Raw genomic sequence first — 14,828 nt, 5'->3', positions numbered from 1 at the left:
ATGGGCCCCTGAGAGTTTGGCCTGTCTTCACACTTTTCACACTTTCTGGTCTTGTTATTAAGGTAATGTGGACCATGGCCAGGAAATGGCAGCTGTCATGTGCTAATGGTATTGTCTTCATTTGCATACAGCTTTTTATGGGGCACAATGCTTTATTGTACTGTTCTGTTTTTGTATTTTTCTTTGCACAATCCTGTGACTGTTGTAGGACAGGTATTATGGGCTTCGTGGTGTACATGAGAGTCTGCAGAACTTGGGATAGGATAAAGTGAGAAAGAAGAAGGGAGAGTCTCCTTCCTTCTCTTTTTCCTCCTCCTCCTCTTCTCTTTCTTTTGAAATGTGTTCAACAATAGTTGGTATTACTATGCACCTACTAGCAGTGGTGGTATGGTATAAACCAATCACTCCATCCATCTGTCAAACATGTTGGGCCTTTTGGTAGGTGTTGGGCCTCCAAAGACCAACACGGATAAGTTCAAAGTTCACTGGTTCACACCAACACAAAGGTGGTAGAAGAGATAGAAATGAGGAAATAATGTGATGGAGTATGAGCCGTACTCTAATTATGGCAATACTGGGTCTTGGGTTTTCTAAGGGTAGTGTCATTTTCAGATATTCTGTCTCATTGTCTTTCCATAAGTATGTCTGTGCTCATAAATGTTGTGTCCTGAACTTTTGTTTGGGAGAACTTGGTCCCCAGAGGTGTAATAAGGGAACATAGAAAGTGCTGCAACCAAATAAAGGTTATTTTCACAGAGGACGGGCATTTAAGCTGGATCTTCAGGGATAAGTAAAAATTCTCCAGGAAGAAAAGGAGGGGAAGTAGAGGAGAAAAACTTTGAAGATGACTAAGAACTCACCAGGAATTAATGGAAAAGGAGTTGCTGGTAGGGGCAGCAGCATGGGCAAAAGCACAAAGGCACGAACCAGTGTGAGATGTTTGAGAAACTACAAATAGTTTAGTGTCACTAAAGCATTAAGAGTGAGGAGAGGAGTAAGGAAAGGAAGCAGGCTCAGAGAAGAGCCTTGTGGGCTACACCAAGGGGGATGGACTTTGAAATCAAGGGAAACCACTGTAAAATTTAAGCATACTTTGTGTGTGTGTGTTTGTGTGTGTGTGTGTGTGCGTGTGCGTGTGTAGAGAGAGAGACCCAAAGAGCCAAAGTCTTTCTGAATATAATGTTCATGTTATTTGATCTTCCCCAAGGATAGCTGGTTCATATTCTCGAGAAGAGAAATTTCAGGTCCATGGGTCAGCGGGGCTTGGAGGCAAAAGACTCCACACCTCTCACAGAAGAGCAGGGAACCCCTCTGCTGGTCACCCTGCAGCCTCCACTCACCATCACAGGCTGAGAGCCACAACTCCAGCCTTCAGCCCTACAAATTTAAGCCAGTAGATTCTTAAGGGGAAGCTGACCAGGGAGCAGCCCCACCCAAAAAGCGCACCAGCTTAGGAGAAAAGGGAATAAAAAGCACGTGTGTGTTTCTCACCACACTTGATGTCCTCCACAACCTTCTAAGTTTCAGTCTTTCTCATCTTCGGATTAAAAAAAATTCATTGAAATATCTTTTTAAAACTGGAAAATGGAGAAATCTTAAGGAGGTATAGGTAAAACAAAATAAAACAAATCCAAACAACAGCAAACCCGAAGTGGCACAGACAGGAGGCAGGAGAGGCGGGCAGGCTCTGATTCTGCTGCTTGTCATCCACCCCACTTGACTGGAGTCACTTTCTGTCCAGGCTTCAGATTCTGCATTTTGAAAACAAGTGGATTGAGCCAATGTATCTCAAAGTCCTTTCCAGCTCTGATCTGTAACCTTTGCGTTTTTTATTTTTGGTAGCAACATGAGAACATATCTTTATTCTTCCCTTTATTCTTAGCACAGAGAAGAGTAGGTAATGGGGCTGAGTTTTACTTTAGGCTGGAAAAGGGCTGCAGATGGATCCCTTTCTCACTCACAGTTAAGCTCTGGGACATTTGAAAGTGTCCCACCATCAAGCATTCTTTCTCCATTTTCCATTTTCCCAGGGCCAAGGTGTTTTCTTTATGAGGAACCCCATGTTGTGGGATCAGAAGGCAAAGTTTGGTTTGCTTGCACCGGCCTTACCATAATGCAACCAGAGCACCAGTGCTGACGGGGATGAGGGTGCTAAGGAGGGAGGGGTTGGAGTCTACTGAGCGTCTGTGTGTCAGACACTATGCTATGAGCTTTGTGTTTATGAACCTATTTAATCCTTTGTGGTAGGTATCATCATTATCCCCATTGTAGAGATGAGGGCTCTTTATCGATGAGTGACCAAGACCCTTTGCACTGGGCTTGAAGAAGGTGCATGCATTTGGAATCAGATGCTTGCAGTTTGAACGCTGAGTTTCATTTCCCCAGCCAGCCACCCAGGGCTCTTGAGGATTAAATGAGACAATCTCTGTGACAAGTACTTTGTAAACTGTAATGTACCGTATGCATGTGGACAGAAAGCAACGAGGAGCCAGGGCAGATGGGAAGAATCTGGCCAGAGTGGGCTGAGTCTCCCAAGCAGGACAGCTGGAATCAGAGAAAGGCAGAAGCGGCTGAGGCCTGGGGGAGGGGAGGAGGATTAGGGCAAGAATCTCAGAGAACTTTTTGCAGGCATAGCTGGGGTCTCCGCCCTGAGGCTCCCTGCTCCTGTGGGATGCCCGTGACTCTCTGCTGGGCTGCAGGCATCAACTGTGGATCAGGTACACATTGGGCGGGAGGTTGCTTCCTGGGGCAGGTGGCCTTTCTTGCCTGGGAGCTTATCCTTGAAGTTTGATTCATCTTCCCCCAACTAGAACCAGGCATGGAGTCAACTGGCTTTTTCATTACCCATGGGATCAAGTCCAGCCACCTTGGCTGGCATGCAAGGTGGCCCGGGGCTAGGAATCTGGTCACATTTCCTGTTACTCCCCACGAGGCGCCTCTCTCTGCTTCAGGGGCCACTCTCCTTGGCATTCCCCTCAGACAAGGCACAGTTGTCCCTTTGGAGCCTTTGCTGATGCTGTTCCATTTCCTGAAATACTGGCTGTCCCCACTCACTCCCAATGACAGTTGAAGATCCTACTCCTTTCAAGGCTTTTCCTGCAGACCGTTCACCCCAGAGCTCTTATCTCCATTACACAGTGTTACTTCACCATCTGGGCATGGTGTTTCTGCAGGGCAAGGGACTGGACCTGACTCAGCCCTCCTTTTTTTAACATCCTCAAGCTTTGCATTTTAGGCTTTGCTCACAGTGTGGTAAGAGCACTGGGCTCAGTGTCAGAAAAATCTCGCTTCTGGAGTCCCCTTCCCAGATGAATGACGTTGGGGAAAGAATTTAGCTTCTTGGAACTTTGTTTCTCTTCATTTGATATCTCCTCAGTTGTTGAGATGACCACATTAACTAACATGTGGAAACTATAAATGAATGATGGTTTAATAAAACCCACCTGCATATGTAACTTACATTTGCATAGCAACAGCTTCCCTACTCATCTTTTAACAACTGTGTGGATTATTTTATGCATATAACCAACCCCAATTTATGGAGGAACTGAGGTTTGATTATCCAAGATTACGTGGTGGAGTTAGAATTCAAACTCAGTTTTTCTTTTTCCAAAGTCTATATTCTCATTATGATCATCATTATTTAATGTAATTTTACCAGCCTATTAAGTTAATGATTATTTTCTCCAGCCCAGGGGTGCTCTTAAGGGAGTGAGTTTCTGTTGATGTAGGGAGGGTTGCCTCATGTTGGGAATGGGAGGCAGTGGAAGGAAAATTGAGTGAGAAGAAAGGGGAGGGTATAAGTGAAGGACTAAGCCTAGGAATCATGTGAGGCTCATTGTGGAAGGATTCCTGGGTCGTCTTGCTGCTGTTTCAGCTCCTTGGGTCTCTGGGCAGCCATCAGATACACCATTGGTGATTTTAATCAACAAAACAATGAACCGATATTTACTTGGGGATTTAGAGGCTGAGGCAGAAGACTCACTGTTGGAGGGCATTTTGCACTGGAGTCATTTTCCATGGCCACATAATCCCAGACTGCCAGTCCCTGAGTTTGGAAATGAAGAGGTGGGTGATGTTTTTGGAGAGTTTGTGAGCACGCGGTGATTTTCATCACTTGGTCGAGTCAGTGCAGAAGGAGAGAGGGTGGTAGTGTCTGGGTTGGGCTGGGACTATCTTCTGATGACTCAGCCTCCCCAATGGGAGGTACCAGTCAAGGATGACTTCACTTCTTTTTGTTACTTTTTGTTTTTAAAAAGTGCTTTGACATTCTTTGTTCTAATGAACCCTCCCAGCAATCCTAGGTGGTGGGTTCTAGCACTGCCCCCATTTTACCGATGAGGAAACTTGGGCTCAAAGAGAACCCCTAATCCACCCAACGTCATGAAGCCAGGTTCGGATTTAAGCCTTCTGATGTCAGAGCCCTCCATCTCTTCCTACTTTTCTTCAGGTTGTCAGTTCTTGAAGAAAGGACCAGGTAAGCATGAGGTGTGAGTTACCCAAGCAATCATATATTGCCACAGGCTCCTACAGAGAACCTCAGTCTTGAGACTCTTTTTTCCTTTGGGGCAGAAAGCTTTTGCTTTCTGTTCTCAGTCCTCTGGAGGATTGCTGTCTGGCAGGTGTAACACAGTGACTGACCTGTATAAGTATTATTGAAAACGTTAGTACAGGATCTGTGAAACCAAACCACATCATTTAGAAGTCTCCCGTTTTCCCACCTGCTCTTACTGGTAGCTATTATTAGTAGTTCCATGTGTGTCTTCCAGACATTTTCAGCATGGATATGCCGTAAATGTGTGGATGTTATATATAAAATACTTTTTAAGCATAAGCAGGATCATATTATGCATAAAATAGTGCAACATGCTTTTTCATTGAAGAATGTTTTATGGACATGCATTCCTGTTGGTACCCATAGTCCTACCTTATTCTTTTAAATGTAGGTATAGTATTAATATTTCATTTTATGGATGAACCCGTTTATTTAACCTATTACCTATTGATGGACACTTAGGTGGATTCCAGCCTTTTTCTATTATCAACAGTGCTTCAGTGAGCATCTTTGTACAGTTGGATAAATTCATATAAATGAAATTTCTGGCATGCAGGATTTGTGCATTTAAAATTTTGATCGATATTGCCACATTGCTCTCCAAAGAGGTTGTCCCCATTTACACCATCAATCTAAACATTGTTTTTCACATGTGTTCAGTAAGCGTTGTGGAAATTGGCCCTGACAGTTTATTCAATTATTGTGATTCAACTCTCCACTCTACTCACGGGTGATTCCGTCACATTCTGGGATGTGTGATTTAAATCCTATCCCTGCCCTAGCTGGCTGGAGGATTGTGAGAAGTGTGCTTGACTTCTCTGAGCCATAATTTCTTCATGAACATAACAATACTTCTATTGAGGTATAGACTTAGGGACATCATGAATATTTATTAAACCCCTTGCTCAGTGCCTGTCATAAAGGAGGTGCCCAATCAATGCATGCTATAATTTCCCCCAAAGAGTGGTCAACTCTTGCCATCTGGCCCTAATGAGTGAGGATTGCATGTTTTGCCAAAGGACTCAGAGGGGCAACTGAGGCACAGGTTATTGATGGTCTCTCTGAGTTTGCGGTGGCACAATAAAAACTCTTAATCTAGGAGATGGTAAGTCTCTTCAGGGCAGTGACTTTGTTTTCTACTTTGTACTCTCATAAGCATGCTGCTGGGAACGTGGCAGGTGCAGTGAGATTTTTGGGGTAGAGAGTGAGTGAGGGTTTTGACTGGAAACCCTGTGTACTAGGAGGACCTTATGGGGGCAGAGTGTCATGTTTTAGAATCCACATCCATTAGGAGACATAACATGCTTCTCACTTTTTCCGATTTAGAGAATTTCAGAAAGAAGTCTTAATGGGAGTTGAGGCCCAGTCTCGGCCCAGAAATCCCCTTTTGGAAACTGCCTTTGGGACTTGATTGCGAGGCTGGGAGGAGGGAATCTAGATGCTACCTGGGCAGGTTGAAGGGGGCCTTGTTGACCCTGAGTAGCATGCTGGCCTCTCTGGATGTGGTATTTTGAGCCTCCTCTCTTCCACTGGGCTGGGGCTCTGAGTAGCCACTGCCTTACTCTCCCTGTGACTTTCCACCTACTCTTCTGGTCTTTTCCCACTCTATTTTTGGAAAAGGCCTTGTCCTTCATTCCCCCCAACAGTCACCTTCCCCACCCTGCCTGCCCACTCCAAAGGCATCTGGTGTCAAGAACTCTATCTGAAAGGCTTGATCCCTGAAGTCTAGGGCTGTCAATTATACCCCAGGGCTGGCTGGCTCAGGCAGGTGGAGGAGGGGAGGAAGCAGGGCCGTGCCCTGGGGCATGGAAGTGAGTCTGGGAGAGGGACCGGGTGACTCAAGTTATAATCTGGCTATACATCGACTTCTCACTGTATCACATCTCTCTGTGCCTCAGCTTTCCCTTCTGTTAACTGCAGTTATAACTGCCCTAGCCTCATCATGAGGGAGCTGTAAGGACAGCTCAGATGCTTGATACCAAAGCAAGAGAAATCACAAGGAGGAAATTCCTCTGTCAGTAATTCTAGAAGGTGTTGTTGTACTCATGTCTCTCATGGGTCCTCCAGGATAGAGAAGACGTGCCAAACTAATAATATTCCACACAGAGGTTGGCGCCTCCTGACTGCCTGTGCCTAGTTTATTCACAGAGGGCTAAGTCTGAAGTCCTACTCTGCCCTTACTAGCTGTGTGATCTTGAGCAAGTTACTTTAACTCTCTGGGCCAGAGTTTCCTCATATACAAAATGAACATAACATTAGTACCTCATTAGGTTGTGAGAGATTTCAATATTATTATTGTCTTTGGCTGCACATGAAAATTCCATTTCAAGGCAAGTGGGCTATAGACTATAGAATGCTATAGACTATGCTGTATGTTGTAGTATATGCTATGCCACGTTTTATCTATGCTATAGATAATGCTATGTGGTATGTTATGCGGCAGATTCTATGGAAACCCCTCTGCTTCCAGTGGGGAAGCTTCAGGAAAGGAAAGTTCTCTTTAGATGGCAGTAAGGTTTTTTTTTTTTTTTTTTTTTAAACCTTTGCATTGTATTCCAGTCCATTGCATTCCATTTTGTGGTATCAATGCCATTCAATATACTTTCATTGAGCATTAGTGTGCTGAATCAGGAAAATCCAATGACCTTCTCTGGCTCAGCCTGAATCCTAGAGCAAGAAATAGGTACGGAAAAGGCAAATCAGAATCCAGGCCCTGCCGAAGAGTTTCTGAAGAAAAGAGTAATAACCTCTGAGTTCTGGCTTCTAACTCAGCCCCTGTCTGGGCATGGACCAAAGGCCTGAGGCCAGAGTTGAAAGAGAAGGCTGGTCTCTAAGCAACATGTTCATGTTGGTTTGGCTTTGAGATGAAAGTGAGGACATGGTTTCCACTTATGGGCAGCTGGGCCCTGGACATTTGAGAGAGATGAGGTTAATTGTTCCCTCTTCAGCTTGGCCTGGGTTCTTTTATTCCTATTTCAACTCTATTAAAAAAAAAAAAAAGATGTAGATCTCTCTCTCTCTCTCTCTCTCTCTCTCTCTCTCTCTCTCTCTCTCTCTCTCTCCCTCAAATCCAGAGCAGAACAAATTAGCAAATTTATTAACCAGGTCCTATCTGTAGGTCTGTTGTGAAGGAGTGAAGACCCCTGTGGCTTAAATGTTGGTGTCAGCACTCTCAAGTGTTGATTGAGTTTTGGTCCCAGCAGTAAAAAGCATGTGTGAAATTCAAATACAGAATTTCAAACCCTTGAGCACTTCCTGAGAGTCTCAATGGCTTTAACAAGGGAAGGGCATCTCTTTGATGGCAAATGATTATCCTTCACAGTGCAAGCACAAATTGGATCATAATTAACGAATTTGATGTATGTTCTTTCTTGCCATGGATAGGAGCTGACATTTGGTTTCTATTTATCTACATCTTCATCACTTTATATGGCCCTCTACAAGGGGGGATATTGCCACATGCAAATGAAAGGTTATATATTTGTTAGTACTCCTGTAGCTTAGCGACCAGTTGAGAGCAGATCATTTCTCTCTCCTTCCTTCTCTTCCTTCCTTTCTTGATCCCAACTTCTAGTACCACTTTGCAAATTCTGAAACATATGATGGCTTCCTAGAGCTGTTTGACATTGCTCTAAATGCCAGAGCTCCTGGTATAAGGTGGCGAGGAGAAACGTTGCTTGACTTGGTCTAAGTATGCTCTCTCACCATTCTTAATCCTTGGTCCCTTTTTTCTCAGCATCTCTTTTCCGTACCTCCTTCTTTCCTTATGGAGCAATCCATAGGGATGATGGTAGTTGAACTGATGCCTAAAGAGGGTATTGTGAACACATACTGCATCTTGCTGTCCTGAAGAAGGTGGGAGGGCCACTGTATAACCTGACACCTGTTTCATCTTCATTCAGCAAATGTTTGTTAAGTATCCACTATGTTAACTACCCTCAACACTAGGAATAGGAAGACCAATAAGATAAGTCCAATAAGTCCCTGCCCTTTAGGAGTTTTTGAACCCAGCTGCATTTATCATTCTCTAGCCTTACCCCATCCTTTGCTAGTGTGCTCCACTTTCTCTTCTTCTCACCTCACATTGACTTTGAAGCATCCCAAATAATATGTTCATTTTCAGGATGGGCACACATGCTCCTATCCAGCCTTCTTTGGACATAGCAAAGCCATGAATCTGTGCCAGGGTGAGTAAATTTCTTTCTAGACAGAGAGGACTGAATCTTTGTGTCCCCTCAAACTTCATGTACTGAAATGTTAATCCCCAAGATGATGTTATTAGGAGGCAAAGACTTTGGGAGGTGATTAGGTCATGAGGGTAGAGCCTTTATGATTGGGATTAGTACCCTCATAAAAGAGACCCCAGAGATCTAGCTTGCCCCTTCTGCCATGAGATCTGTCTATGAGCCAGTAAGTAGGTCCTTACCAGACACCGAATCCGCCAGTGGCTTGATCTTGGACTTCCCAGTCTCCCACACTGTAAGAAATAAATTTCTGTTGTTGATAAACCGCCCAGTCTATGATATTCTGTTATAACAGCCTGAAAGGCCTGAGACACAGATGTAAGGAGAAGATAAAGAGCAGAGATGTTTCCTGAGGATACCCAGTCAACAGTGGCTGCACCTGCGTATTGATTTCTAGCCCTGGTGGCAGGGTAGAATCAGGGCCACCACATCCCTCTGCTCCAATGGGCACGATTCACATCCTTGTATATGTAGAAGGCACCGTTGGTTTAGGAAGATCATGGATGGGTGGATTTTCTCTACCTGTGGAAGATTTCAAAGCCACTATCACTCACCTATTCAGACAGGAAAAGAGTTAGCCTCAGAGGGGCTGGGTATTCCCCCAGGGGAATTGGCAAGAGTAAAGATATCTAACTCAGATCACTGAATACGTAGTAGTTGTGAAGATCTACTCCGTCATGGAGGGCCTGAGCTTTAACAGGAGGCCTGGCCCTGTGAGCTCGCTTCCTGTGGCTGGAGTGAGGGCGAGCCTGCAGGACTAGGTCAGGGGCCTGACCTATGGCCTCCGGAGCCAGATAATCTCATGGTGTGGGATAGCTCGGGCAGGAGCTGAAATTGGGAGGCGCTTCTAGAATCTCAGCCTAGTGTCCTTTTGATAGAGGCAAAGCTGGTGTGCAGTTGGTTGGGCCAGGGGACTGGTAGGTAGTTAGTAGTTGGACCAGGAAAATCAATGGTGATTTGACTCAAATAGGCTGGTCAAATTTCTCCGTTAGAGCAAGCAGGCCTCTGTTGCCCATTTCCTGAGATTCCCGAAGTACCAACACTCAAATCATCTTACACGCATTTGGGAGGTCCCTCTGCTCTGCATCCTTTTTGGATGCACTGAGCATGGAGAGCTGGGGTGAGGCAGTTGGACTCCTGGTGGAAGGTGAACACAGGCCACTTCCAGGGTGGGATGGAGAAAGGCTGTTGCAGACCACTGCAGCGCCCAGTCCTTGCGCTCTCGCTGGGCTGCAGGAATCACTCACTTCGCACCGCATGTGACAGGCTGGGGAAGAAGCAGACGGCGGGGGCGGCGCCGGCAGGCAGGGATGGGTTGGCGCGCGGGCCTGTCTGGCGGCTGTGACAGGCCGGGTACCTGCCTGCCGGCCTCCGCCCGCGCCCCGACAGGCGGCCTGTTAATTGGGGAGGCGAGGAGGGAAATCACCGCGAATCTCCGCCGGCTCCACTCAGAGCTCAGCGAGACGCTCACACCCTTAATCAGAGGGAGCTCTGTGCCCAGCGCCTGTCACCCGCCTCCGACAAGCAGGGTCTGGCTGTGGGCCTTCGTGTTTGGACTTTTTATTTTATTTTTTTTTCCCTCAGAAAGAAAGGGCGGTGGAAAGCAGCCTGTAATTGGGCTTTGGAAGGTTATCGCTTGTCAGAGGAAGAAGCAGTGATTAGCATAAGTGTGTTCCACAGAGTGAGAAAAGGGGCTTTAGCTCTTTCCCAGGGCCCTCCATGGTCACCAGAGACAGCTCCCCAGATGGAATGAGTGGGTGCAGCCCGCAGGCCCTGGCTCCACGCAGATGGCACAATTCAGGCCCATGAGGATGCTGCCCCCTTGCCCAGATGGAAGACTCCAGAAGAAAGCAGGAGGGATGAGTGAAAACAAACAGGCACCGAGGTCTGGGTTAGAATGTATCTTCCCCACTCATCCCCTTCCCCCCGCCCCCACTCATAATGCACACACAGGACTTTCAGAATGAGTATGGAGGGCCCAACACGACTTGGGTTTATCCATCACAGCTTTTACCTCAGCAAGTGGGCCAGAGAAGGGAAGAGATTTGCTGAGGGTCACTCCTCTAGTTACATACAGGCTTGACTAAACCTCAAGTCTTAATCTTGGGCTTAGAATGATGTTTGAGGTTCTGAGGGTGCTTTTTATTTCTTTCATTCCCAACCAATACCATTTCTGCTTATAGGTGTGACTAAAATCACATATATTTAGAGATATTTTTCATTTGGACTCAAACTTAGTTCACAATTATATAGTAAATTCTCCTGGGAGCGCTTGTATATTAAGCTCTGCCAGTAATCTTTCCCTTAGCAAGATGATAAGGGAGATATAAGATATTGGATACCTAGGGGCTTGTGTTTGCGTGTGTGTGTGTGTGTGTGTGTATGCATGTGTGGGTGCATGAGTTTTGGGGATAGTTTGAAGGAAGGAGAGACAGGTGAGAGGGAAATTGGGTCTGGGGGCACCTCACCTAGGGTCCAGGAAGCTGAAGGAGGAGTCTGAGGCCTCTAATTTCATCTACTTTGGAATTTAGCCCCAGCCTGGCCTGAACTTTTGGGATGGTGCCCCCCTTGCACCCTGTAGGCAGGTAAGGAGTCACAGGCCACTTCCCCACTGAGGCAGCCCAGCCGCTCCCTGAAGCTGCCATTCTCATGGAGTCTGTGTGACAGAATGGGACCTGTGGGGAAAGCAGCCACGTCAGCACCCAGCCCCGTTTTGCACTCCGGCAGCTAATTAAAGCCAGGAAGGTAATTTATTGCTGAGGGAGACTGTACAGGAGGTTTGGCTTGGTTGAAATGGCCCCCAAAGAGTTATGGAAAGCTAAAGTGGGTTTTCAGAAGCAAAAGTTAATTGCTCTTCACTTAGCATTTCAGTGTCATGTGGCTCTGAGTTACACACATGCTGAGTGGAAGCCTTTACCCAGACGTGGGGACTGAGGGGAACATGCTGGAGCCAGGAATTCCAGGTGGCTGGAGGTCCCCTGGCAGTGGATCAAAAGTGCCACCCTCTCCCCATAAGGGATAAGGTTTTGCCTGCCCCCTTCCCCCCATCTCAGCCTCAGGTGGGGACAGCACTAGAAGGCACTGATCTCTATTGAGGAGAGTTACTGTGAGGCAGAAAGAGCATTGCTCTGGGAATCAGATGCCTGGTGGTGAGGGTGTTCCTCCTTCTACCCTGACACTGTGACTTAGCTGAGTTCCTTCCCCTCTCTAGGTCTCACTGTTCCCTTCTGTGTAACGATCACTAGGGGACATCTTCACTTCTGGTATTCCATCATTTCCTTGATACTGTGAGTTCTTTCCCTGGGTCTCCCCATGGTTGCCATTCATGTGACCCATTTGGCGGAGGGGAAGAGTGAAGTACAGGCTATTCCAACAGAGGATAATGGAGGATGTGAGAGTGACTTGACTTTTATCTGAAAACTGATAGATTTTCCCCCCTAGAATTAGGAGCCAGATGGGGTGAAAAATTCTTTCAGTGAGAAAGGAGCCAAACAGAAAGGTGCAAAGCTGCCTTGCATGGAGACTATCTAAAGGCAGTCATTATCCTAACTACAGGTATGCCTAGTGTTAGGTGTAAATATTTAAGATGACTTCTACTATTTACAGTTAAGGAGATGAGTTGAGAGGTTGCCACAGGATTTTCCTAGCTACACTTTGAAGGGAAGACTACTGGGCAATGGTGAGGAAGTAGGTGAACTGCGCTTAGGTTTGCAGTCTGAGGTGTTTTATAAATAATAATAAATTCCAGAGAGACATTGGGTCACATCTCAGGTGGGTGTTGCATTCTAAAGTCAATAGTGTGGTGACTCCAGTAAAGTTAAAATTATTTCTGAAAATCCTTATATTGCAGGGCTTTTCCTAGAAACTCAAAAGTGAAGAATTCTTTTGTTTTTCTCCGCATTTGTACTCTGTCATCCGTTTCTTGGGAGTAACCAGAGGATGTAGTTGGAACCAAGAATGGGGAAATGGAGATAGTGGGAGTGATGGAGTAAATAGAGGAATTAAACTCCACTCCTCCCATACATTCTGTTGAAGCCACGTGTAGTAAGCATGCATGTTTCACTGCTCACTCTGCTGTCCGACATCACGACTCACAAAACCAGGCAGGAAGGTCTTTGGACAAAGTGTCTGCTGATAACATGAGTTCAGTGAGATTTTTTTGAATAAATGAGTGAATAAATTTCTTTAAAAATTTTTGTCTTGTGCTCTCACTCTATATCGTGGACAGTAGAATAGTATTGGTACATACTTTGTGGACATGGTTGAATATCGTGGTACCTGTGGCTCAAGAACTGTATTGAAAATAATTAAGCTCCCTGAAGACAAGCTATGACACCCAGTAGGAATGCTTTAGCACCTCACCCATATACTATTAGGTCTCAGGAAGAAATTATAGCTGTGTTAATCTGATATTGCTGGAAATGAGATTGAATTCCCCTTGCAGAAGTTATCTACAATAGCATTTTCAGTGAATCCAAACATTATTGAGCTTTCTTTTTAAAGCTTCCCTCTTTTTTATTCAAAAATGTTTCTGAGTCAAACAGTCCCCACTTCTCTTGAGAATGAATTGGAGAACTCAGAATGAGGTCAGAATCCCAGCGAAGCTTGGAATGGACTGAACGTCAGCCAAGGATGATACTTAGGTTATATTCTAATCTGCAAACCCACATTGCCTGGGGAGCCTGCTGTTTAGACAAGGTCCAAATTACCATTCTGGTGTGGGTCTGAATACATGGAGATGAACTGGCCTTGGATTTGGCTGACATGTTTTTAGACCCGAGACTGCATTTAGGAAAGTGTCAAGTGATAAGGAAACTGCAAGCATCACCCACTATCATGCTGATTTTTTGTGAGTGAGAGCAACATTTGAGAAATGCGGGTATCTTTTACTCTGCCTGGTTGGGGAATAGAAGGATTCTCTTTGATGATCAGGTCTAAAAGCTATGCTTCTGGTTGAAACTAGAAGCTGGTGTGGCCAGTATTCTTTCTCTCTCCCACTCTATGACAGACTTAGACATGCTGGATTTACCAGTAAGGAGATGTGGGGTTGACAGAGTAAGTTGACAGTGTCCTCATTGGCAGGAAGGTGGGTGGCAGTGACTGCATGCGGATGACTTCAAAAAGAGTTTGGTTTTTGTGACAATGAGGCCGGAGAGAGAATGGCCTCATTTTCTTTTGGAAGCAAATCCTAATACCTTGTTGGAATGAGGCAAGAGTGGAAGCGAGAAGCATTATTTAGATGAAAGAACAGGAAAAAGGGAAGAGAATGGAGCTATTGGTGATTGTGCACTGTTAGGTAGAGAAAGTCTGGCATTGGGCCAGAGAAACACTATAAATTAGCAAGGCTAAGAGCCTTTCAGAAGGAGAGGTTTTATTCTCCTGCAACATAGAGATTCTGGTTCAATCATACTAAATGACGCGTGACTCTTTTGTCCTTCAAGCCTTCTGGGGAAAAAGTTCTAGAATCACATCTCTATAGACTATGTCCAGACTCAAAAGATTTTACAACTTCATTCTGCAGATGCCTAAGTGGAATCCCTTAGCTAGAGAGTGGACCAGCCAGGAGGGAACCCAACTGACAGCAATGTTTCTTAGACCTTTTCACTCAGGTAAAGGCAGAGTGGGGTGGATGAGAGGCCCCAGGGATATCCTGGCCTAAAACATCTCAGAGCAAGTGTTAAATGTTTGAATTTTAGTGTTTAATGTTAAAAATTCATCCACATCTTGTGTGTTCTATCTTAACACACCTTTGTTTTTCTTTAATTAAAATTTATTGGGGTGACAATGGTTAGTAAAATTACATAGGTTTCAAATGTACAATTCTGTAATACATTATCTATATATCACACTGTGTACTCACCGCCCAGAGTCAGTTCTCCTTCTATCACCATATATATGACCCTGTTTACTCTCATCTAGCACCCCTTACCCCCTTACCTTGTGGTAACCACTAAACTATTGTCTGTGTCTATGAGTTTTTGTTTCTTTGTTTGTCTTGTTCTTTTGTTGCTTTCAGTTTTATGTCCCAC

Source organism: Rhinolophus hipposideros, assembly GCF_964194185.1.
Source record: "Rhinolophus hipposideros genome assembly, chromosome: 4".
Classification (NCBI taxonomy): domain Eukaryota; kingdom Metazoa; phylum Chordata; class Mammalia; order Chiroptera; family Rhinolophidae; genus Rhinolophus; species Rhinolophus hipposideros.
The sequence above is the reverse complement of the archived record's forward strand: the minus strand, read 5'-3'. Positions refer to the sequence as shown.